General features: G+C 44.1%; 1 pseudogene; it reads left to right on the forward strand.

The window, feature by feature from the left end:
* Positions 1-2563: 2563 nt before the first annotated feature.
* LOC136656698 (5S ribosomal RNA) lies at positions 2564-2682 on the forward strand (annotated as a pseudogene).
* Positions 2683-10089: the final 7407 nt, after the last annotated feature.

Below are 10089 nucleotides of genomic sequence, written 5' to 3' on the forward strand. Positions count from 1 at the left end.
TAATATATTAATTTATGTAAATTTCTGTAAATTTATTCAAATTTGAAATGTAAATTAATTCTTTTTTCCCTCGGCCCCCAACACATTGTCAGAGAGATTGTGTGGCCCTCCTGCCAAAAACTTTGGACACCCCTGGCATAGAGGAATGGTAAGTGCTGCTCATGATGAGGAGAGCAAACGTTAGTTGTTAGTTTGGCAAACTTAGTTTGGTCTTGTAGATAATTTTTTGTTGCTGTTGTTAACAGCCACGGGCAGTTTGCAGGGCTCAGAGAATGCATTAAAACAAACAAGCACAACTAAGAAGCTGTGGCCAACACTGGAAAGTTATGTCAGAAATGGGAAGGTTCATTAAAAGAGAGGTTAACAAAAGGAAAGCATTCCCAATTTTATCCTGTGGCTTTTACCCAGCTCTTGTTTTTGTCTCTTCTTGGTTTGTATTGATCTAATCCTGCCTGGACTTTTGTGCACTTTTGTGATAGCACCTACCTCTTGAATTCTTTCATGGTGAGGAGGTTCTGCCCATCCCAATATATAGGAAGTGACATCTTCCCTGGGGAGGGAGGACATACCAGAATTCCATCCTTGGCCTTATCTATCCAATGGATGCAGGAAAGAGGAGAGTGAGATGCTAGCAATCAACAAAGCACCTCAGCAGGTGGAAAAGAACCATTTAAGGTCTGCACATTGTCAGTGTAAAGTGTCTAGCCCTCCAACCACATATATAAACTGAAGGATAAGTTAATGTGGCTGCAATCCCAACCACACTTTCGTGAAAGTAAGCCCCATTGAACAAAATAGGACTTACTTCTGAGTAGATCTGGTTAGGATTGCACCCTGTACTACTCATCCACACACCCAGGGAGATACCAGGTAACTGGGAATTGTAGAGAGGAGTATGATAACTTGAAAAGAGAATCAAAGCTGCTTCTTCTCCAGCTCTTGAGAGTATCAGGTGAAGAATTAGAAAGATCAGCAAGACCTGTTTACGTCAGATGGTATAGTAGAGTTTCTTTTCCTCCTCCAAGCATTGCTATAATCCATTTGGTTCTTCAAAGGCAGATACACCAGTGGGAGAAATGCATTGTCTGTGTAAGGTCCTGTGTGGTGGCGTAGCTAGAGGGGGTGCAAAGCAGGGAGCCTCACTGCAAAGCGCAAACGGCTCCTCCCCCTTGTCTTCGGAGCTATTCCGGGTGGTGGGAGCAAAACAGAGGCACCACAGTGAGGCTACCTGCAAAACTTAGTGCTTTGCACCCCCTCTAGCTACACCACTGATACTGTGGGAACATAGACAAACTTTGAATGCCTTTAGGGAAGATAAACCAGGACAGAAATTTAGTCAAGTAAATAAGTTAGAGGTTCAGGGTGATGATTTTTTTTTTTAAAGCCTTAGCTCAGGCTTCTTTCTTTGACCATGCTCAAGAGAAAAAGTGGTTGATTTGCTTCAAGCATTTGTGAACAAATTGCACCATTAGTAAGCCCCATTTACCTGGTATGCAGGCCCCCTTATTTTTTCTTTTTTAACAAATGCTCAGGAACTTGATTAATGCAAAGCAAATTCCGAGTAAAATGCATTGCACATATGAATCCTTTTGGTGTTGGTGCCTAATTAGTTATTTTGACATCAGTAATTGCCGGAGAGGCAAAGCGCAAGTGGCGCTGTCTTTCGATGGGAAAAACAGCTGTCTCGTTTGCTCTGTGATATTTTTCCACCAAGAAGGGATGTTACAACACGGAATGCTAATGGCACATTTATCAAAAAGGACATATGTATGGATTCTGTTCCAGATCATTTTAGAATTGTACACCAGCAGACATTTATAAAAGGAACTGAATTCTCTTGGAAAGCGGGGGGGGGGGGGGGGAACACGATATATTGTGAATATGACACATTGTGGAAGACACTCTCCTTTTGTTAAACAGTGATTCTAGAATGGAATTTGCTTAGCTCAGAAATCAAAGTGACTGTCACATGGAAGCCAGGAGGTAATTCGTCTACTGAATGGGTTCTATGTACCCTGCCACACACTCACCCAGCAAAACCCAGCAAAACCCAATTTGAGTCTTCCTACATGGAGTGGTAGAGCATCTCATCGTATTTGTACCTCTTCACCAATCCATCATCTACATGGATGTCACAGTGAGGTGACAGAAAAGGTTGTCTGAATCTCTGTTGAAATAGCAACCTAAATCCCAATGTGGTGAAACAGCGGTGCTGGCATGTGTTGCATCCAGTGGGGGATTTTTAGCTGCTGGAGGTCTTCTTGGGGAAAGGAGATATTTGATCCCTTATCCCAGAGTCAGCCCTAGAAGCCTCAACAGGTCAGCAATTGCTGGCATAAGTCTGTATTGATATGTACAGATCAGGCCTAGGAAGAGGCCTGGGATTTGATGTGCACCACTGCTGCCAATCTCATCCCCTCCCTTTTGGGCCAGATCCACCCATCCCTCACACCATCTCCTTCCTCATCCCATTCTACCACCCATGTACTGGGTTTACCTATTCCAGCAGACCTCCAAAGCACTGCCAGCATGCATGGGAAGGCTCGGGCCTTCCTGCTGTCACATTTTAAGACACATTACCCTGCACATGCCCGAACTCGTCTGATCTCGGAAGCTAAGCAGGGTCAGGCCTGGTTAGTTCTTGGATGGGAGACCGCCTGGGAATACCGGGCGCTGTAGGCTTATACCATAGTCTTTCGAGACTGAAGGTTGCCAACCACTTTAAGACATTACAAATTTATTTTCAGACTTTACAGTGGAATAATTTTAAGAAAAGGCACAACTACAGCTGTCATTAAAATTTCAAGACACAATATGAAGTCTTGCCTATATGGATAATCCAAGGAATTTTGAAGAAAGAAGATAAGACTGGAGAATTTGAGGGGAGGGATATGGTGGCTCATCACCAGGTACAATGTACTTCTTCCTTCTCATTTTGCAAGAGTAATTCCTTTCCATGAAGCCTTACTTAGGCATTGACAGCGGGTTTCCAAGTGTAACCAATTAGAAAGAGAAAAAATACATCCACAAGACAGTACTTGTTGTTAACACAGTCACGCCTTCACTATCCCAAAGGAGTGGGAAACAGAATTAGGATGGTTGATGACTCCCCGTCTCTTCTGTTGTCTCCCAAGTCAGTCACAGCACAATCTCATGCACACCCAGCATTGCTTATACGTAGCTCAAGGGGGCTTACAACCAGGAAACTGTGCATAAGATTGAAGCCTCAGGCTGCAATCCAATATACCAATCGTTCTCTAACTTTTAGCACCTGGACCTATGTTTAAGAATGAGAATCTGTCAGGACCCAGCGGAAGTGATGTCATGACTGGAAGCGACATCCTCAAGTAGGAAAATTTTTAACAATCCTAGGCTGCAATCCTACCCACGCTTACCCAGGAGTAAGTCCCATTTACTATCATAGTTAAAAGCATATACATAGTAGCCTATTAAATGCACAGATGCAGTCACATATCATGGTAGCATCACATCTAATATATTAAAAATAAAATATTGAAATAAATGGGGACCCACCTGAAATTGGCTCGTGACACACAGTTTGAGAAACACTGCAATACACCCTTTTCTGAGAGTAAGGCTGCAATCCTATGCAAACTTTGCCCCATTGACTGTAATGGGACTTCCTTCTGAGTAGACATGCATAAGATGGGGCTTCAAGTCTAATCCTTGCATGCACAGACATGCATAGGATTGGGCTTCAATGGGATTCAAGTTTCATTGAATTCCATGAGACTTACTTCCAGAAAGGCATACATAGGATTGTGCCTTTCAATCCTTTATACATTTTGCTGTGAGTCCACCTCATTAAACAAAATATGACTTACTACTGAGTAGGCAGACATAAGCTTACACTCCTTAAGGGAGAGCCTGATTACATACAGCACAATGCACTGATGATGGATAAATAAACAGCTAGTTATTGGGCATGTTTAGAACAAAATCCACATTCTGGTTCCATCACCTCCAGCTGTTTCAGACATTCTGAGCATCCTTGCTTGCATATTTGATCTTCAACGTTCCCAAGCACAGCAGTGAAGTGTGAAGGCAAAAGGAGATTTCCGGATGCTCAGAATCTTAAAGAAATATCACCATATTTCATGAAGCCGACCTATTACTAAAATGTCAGCTCCAAAGAGGATATATTCTGGAGATAACTCCAAAAAGGAATCATTATCGTTTCTTAATCTTTTATTCATTTAAAGATAAAATGCCTGAATCTCGAGACTGCTACCATCTGCTTATCTCTGAAGGGGGAAAAATGGTATTTATTTAGTATTGATCCCAGCAGGAACACAGCGGGGAAGAAAGATGTTGATAGCATTCTTTTAGAAACCTTAACGAAAGATATATTATTAAACAGCAATCTATAATAATGTTCTTGTTTTACAGGGGAACTGTCACACTTTGAGCCACATTGTAAAAGGTTTTATATGCCTCGGTGGTGCCTGCGCGGTGATCTATTATGGGGCAGAAGGGGGGATCTGAGCAGATTCGAAAGGCTTCTCCTTGTGTCACATTCAAGCCTACACTTGAAATATTTTACCGATAACCAATTCCCTGCAGACACCCCAGTCAGCTTGACAACATCATAAACCTACACAATGGGTAACATTTATTAACAATTTATTGCACGGCTTCTCTACTGTTGGGTGCGCTGCAGAAGTTTATTCATAGCCAAGCTGCCATTTAATAACAAGGCTATAAAACCTATGATAGAACATGACCTGCCAAGCCAAGTCCAAATGAATATTTAACCAGCAGTTAAGAGCAGAGATGCCCCAAAGGGGGAAAAAAAAAAAAAAAAGCAACTGCCAGCCTCTTAATTAACAGTTGTTGTTGACAACCTTCAGTCTCGAAAGACTATGGTATCGCGCTCTGAAAGATGGTTCTGGAACAGCGTCTAGTGTGGCTGAAAAGGCTGATTCGGGAGTGACAATCCCTTCCACACCAGGAGCAAGTGCAGTTTGTCCCTGGTTTGTCTCCCTGGCTATGGGCCTTCCTTCTTTGCCTCTTTGCCTCAGACTGTTGGCCAAGTGTCTCTTCAAACTGGGAAAGGCCATGCTGCACAGCCTGCCTCCAAGCGGGCCACTCAGAGGCCAGGGTTTCCCACCTGTTGAGGTCCACTCCTAAGGCCTTCAGATCCCTCTTGCAGATGTCCTTGTATCGCAGCAGTGGGCTACCTGTAGGGTGCTTTCCTTGCACGAGTTCTCCATAGAGAAGATCCTTTGGGATCCGGCCATCGTCCATTCTCACAACATGACCGAGCCAACGCAGGTGTCTCTGTTTCAGCAGTGCATACATGCTAGGGATTCCAGCACGTTCCAGGACTGTGTTGTTTGGAACTTTGTCCTGCCAGGTGATGCCAAGGATGCATCGGAGGCAGTGCATGTGGAAAGCGTTCAGTTTCCTCTCCTGTTGTGAGCGAAGAGTCCATGACTCGCTGCAGTACAGAAGTGTACTCAGGACGCAAGCTCTGTAGACCTGGATCTTGTTATGTTCCGTCAGCTTCTTGCTGGACCAGACTCTCTTTGTGAGTCTGGAAAACATGGTAGCTGCTTTACTGATGTGCTTGTTTAGCTCGGTATCAAGAGAAAGAGTGTCGGAGATCATTGAGCCAAGGTACACAAAGTCATGGACAACCTCCAGTTCATGCTCAGTAAATTGGTGATTTTTACAGTGCTGGCCATCCTTTGGCATCTCTTTATGCTGCTGTTCCATTGAGAATCATTTTGGTTCAGCAGATGTTGAAACAAGTGCAAAAACTGGAATTTAGAGCAGGGGTGTCCAAACCCCGACCCTGGGGCCACTTGCAGCCCTCGAGGCCTCTCAATGCGGCCCTCAGGGAGCCCCCAGTCTCCAATGAGCCTCTGGCCCTCCAGAGATTTGTTGGAGCCCACACTGGCCCGACGCAACTGTTCTCAGCGTGAGGGCAACGGTTTGGCCTCTCGAGTGAGCTGTGGGATGAGGGCTCCCTTCACTGCTTACTGTTTCACATCTGTGATGCAGTAGTGGCAGCAAAGAAAAGGCCAGCCTTGCTTTGTGCAAGGCCTTTTATAGGCCTTGAGCTATTGCAAGACCTTCATTCAATCATAAAAGTTCATCTTTAATATATTCATTTATGTAAATCTATGTAAATTAATTCAAATTTTAAATGTAAACTAATTCTTTTTTTCCCCAGGCCCCGACAACAGTGTCAGAGAGATGATGTGGCCCTCCTGCCAAAAACTTTGGACACCCCTGCTTTAGAGCAACAGGGACACTCTTGGTCATAGTTCAATAGAAGTACCATTTGATCTTAAGATCAGTGGCATAGGATTTGTGTCAACCTGGTGCAGGAGGCCAGGATGTCACCCCCAAGATGGACCTCCTCCCATGCAGTGTGTGGGGAAAACCCCAGGCAGTAGACATGGTGATGCACCATCTCCCCACCCCTATTGGGTTTTTTGGGCTATAACTTTAGAGATATTTCAATGTGGTTTGTTTCATTGCATTCTGCTTGAAATTATGCGTCACATAATATACAACATGATGGTATTATTCAAAAATACCAAGTTTTTAAAAATTTTGGCCAGCTGCAACCCCTGAAACCTCTAGCAATGCCACTGCATGAGATACTATCATCATCATTAATTCCGTCAGTGGCATCACTAGACTTGGTGTCACCCCACCCCTTCTTGTTTCGCTGCAGCCCTGTCCTCTCATGTTTGGCACTCCTGGCACTCCTGAATCACCTGGTGGTGTCACCTGGTGCACTCCGCACCCACCGCAGCCGGCTAGTGACACCACTGAGTTCCATTTATAATGTAAAATGGTAGAAGATACTTCCTGAGCACTCTCCTCAGATTCTCATAGCTATTGTCTTGACACCCAGTCTCCCGTTTTATAACTAATCTGTTCAAGTATTGATGAAGGCAGCCCAGAAGCTGAAACAGTTAAATAAGGAGGTCTTTAAGAACATAAGAACATAAGAACAGCCCCATTGGATGGGCCATAGGCCCATCTAGTCCAGCTTCCTGTATCTCACAGTGGCCCACCAAATGCCCCAAGGAGCACACCAGATAACAAGAGACCTGCAAGGCCTCCTGGGAATTGTAGTTTAAGTACATAAGATCAGCCCCACTGGATCAGGCCATAGACCCATCTAGTCCAGCTTCCTGTATCTCACAGCGGCCCACCAAATGCCCCAAGGAGCACACCAGATAACAAGAGACCTGCAAGGCCTCCTTGGAATTGTAGTTTAAGTACATAAGAATAGCCCCACTGGATCAGGCCATAGGCCCATCTAGTCCAGCTTCCTGTATCTCACAGCGGCCCACCAAATGCCCCAGGGAGCAAGCCAGATAACAAGAGACCTCATCCTGGTGCCCTCCCTTGCATCTGGCATTCTGACATAGCCCATTTCTAAAATCAGGAGGTTGCACATACACATCATGGCTTGTACCCCAGAATGGATTTTTCCTCCAGAAACTTGTCCAATCCCCTTTTAAAGGCGTCTAGGCTAGACGCCAGCACCACATCCTGTGGCAAGGAGTTCCACAGACCGACCACACACTGAGTAAAGAAATATTTTCTTTTGTCTGTCCTAATCCACCCAACACTCAATTTTAGTGGCTGTCCCCTGGTTCTGGTATTATGTGAGAGTGTAAAGAGCATCTCCCTATCCACTCTGTCCATCCCCTGCATAATTTTGTATGTCTCAATCATGTCCCCCCTCAGGCATCTCTTTTCTAGGCTGAAGAGGCCCAAACGCCGTAGCCTTTCCTCATAAGGAAGGTGCCCCAGCCCCGTAATCATCTTAGTCGCTCTCTTTTGCACCTTTTCCATTTCCACTATGTCTTTTTTGAGATGCGGCGACCAGAACTGGACACAATACTCCAGGTGTGGCCTTACCATCGATTTGTACAATGGCATTATAATATTAGCCTTTTGTTCTCAATACCCTTCCTAATGATCCCAAGCATAGAATTGGCCTTCTTCACTGCTGCCACACATTGGGTTGACACTTTCATCGACCTGTCCACCACCACCCCAAGATCTCTCTCCTGATCTGTCACAGACAGCTCAGAACCCATCAGCCTATATCTAAAGTTTTGATTTTTTGCCCCAATGTGCATGACTTTACACTTACTGACATTGAAGCGCAATGTCTTTGCTAATCTCTTTCACATATTCACTTGTTAATGCTTAAGGACTGTTAATCAGGCAGGGTATTTATAAAACATTGACTTTGGTCAACCTGAGTTCTATAGTAGTTTCTGTATAACAGAACATTCAGAAGGAATCCAGAGATCATTCACACTTACGCTCTCACTTCTAGCAATATTCTCTTTCGAGGCTACCCTGGGGTGGACAACTATAAAACCAGATAATTTTTTTTAATACTGCCACAGATCATATAGAAAGGAATATTCTTTAGTGTTATTGCTCTGATAGGGTTTGAAAATGTATGAGGAAATGAATCGTCAACACCACAAATATCAATGAAACAAAGCAATCATTGGAGCTTGGAGAAACATCTAGCTGTGTTTAGATACCTTTGATCTCTACTGCAATGTGCTAGAAATTTTGAGACAATCCAGGCAGCATGAACGAGCTTTGGTCTTTCAACACCCCTTTTTTATTATGAAATGTGAGTTAGAACACTGAGATCAGGGGTATCAAACATAAGGCCTGTGGGCCAAATGTGGCTGCTGGAATCAATTGACCTGGCCCCTGTTACGCTTGGGCTCTCCCAGCTTGATAATTGGGCTCTCTCATATCTTGAAAATATGAACAAAATTTGACATTTTCTCGTTTGTCATTTGCAGCTAATGAGTTTCAATGTGAGAACAAAGTGCTTGTTTCTGGCCATCATCTGCTTAATGATGTCACTTCCTGCTTAATGATGTCACTTCTGGCCCTCAGTGGGCAGCATGAATGCTAACTTCAGCCCTCTGTATGAAACAAATTTGATACCCCTGTACTAAGCCACAAGGCATGTTCTCTCTGTCTTCCATAATGGTACCTTTTGGAAAGAATCTTCAGAGACATACAAGAGAGGCATCTCCTGAATTACACCCTTTAGGAGTCTTACCCCAAACACTATTCCCCAGGAGTCCTTATAGAACTTCTGGTTAACTTGTTTTACACACTGAAACAAGTGTCTGTGGTATACTAAATGTGACATACTGTTTTACGCACTGAAACAAGTCACATGTGATTACTTGCATTTGTCTACAGAGACCAGGTGCTACATGTACATCCAAAGGAAACCCCTCACAAGTTCACCTGCTGTGGGCAAGCAAACCAGTGGATGGGGCTGAAAGCTCCAGGTAATGCACAGCATGCCATTTTCACACACTGCTAGAACCAACATATCATAAAGCAAAAGGATACTGCCCCTTGGGGCTTTTAAATCAACTGAGGACAGGTGATTGCAGAACAAACCAGTCTAACGGACAGGTGGACTAAAGCTTGTGAGGTGGAAGGTGAGCAGTGATCCTTGGAAATGAAAAAGGCCTGTTGAAAGTGTTCCCTTATTTTCATTTGTGAAATGCTGAAAAATATATATGTGATCTTAGAACGCCCCTGCACTTCTGTAGCCCACAACACCACAAGCTTCTCTTCTCCAAGTCTTCCATGCATCAAGAGCCAAGAAAGTCTGCTTCTCATGGTGGGAAGGGGAGACTGCCTCTATTTTTAGGTTTCTCTGCTATTATGGCCTTCAGCTCACTGTCTGCTGGAGCCTGAGGCCAAGGCTTGTATTTTGAACTGGTCAAAATGTCAACGTCGTCTCCCCACAGGAACATTTTGCAAACACAAGGAGTCTGGCCTCGACTCCTGTCTGGAGCAGAATAGACTACGCGCCAACCATTCCCTTTTCCTGTTCCCGACAAGTCATTGTCATTTGTTTGCCTTTTGGGGAGATTTGGGAAATGCTTTTGTTTAAAAGAAAAAAAAATGTTGGCAAAAATCATCCTTCTTTGGGTTTCAGCCCCCTTGGCAGACCTCCTGAAGATGATCGTGCACAATGTGCAGGAACGCGCAATGAAGAGATGCTTTTTTCTCCTTCTCTCACAATTCTGAAAT

Source organism: Tiliqua scincoides, chromosome 6, assembly GCF_035046505.1.
Source record: "Tiliqua scincoides isolate rTilSci1 chromosome 6, rTilSci1.hap2, whole genome shotgun sequence".
Taxonomy (NCBI): domain Eukaryota; kingdom Metazoa; phylum Chordata; class Lepidosauria; order Squamata; family Scincidae; genus Tiliqua; species Tiliqua scincoides.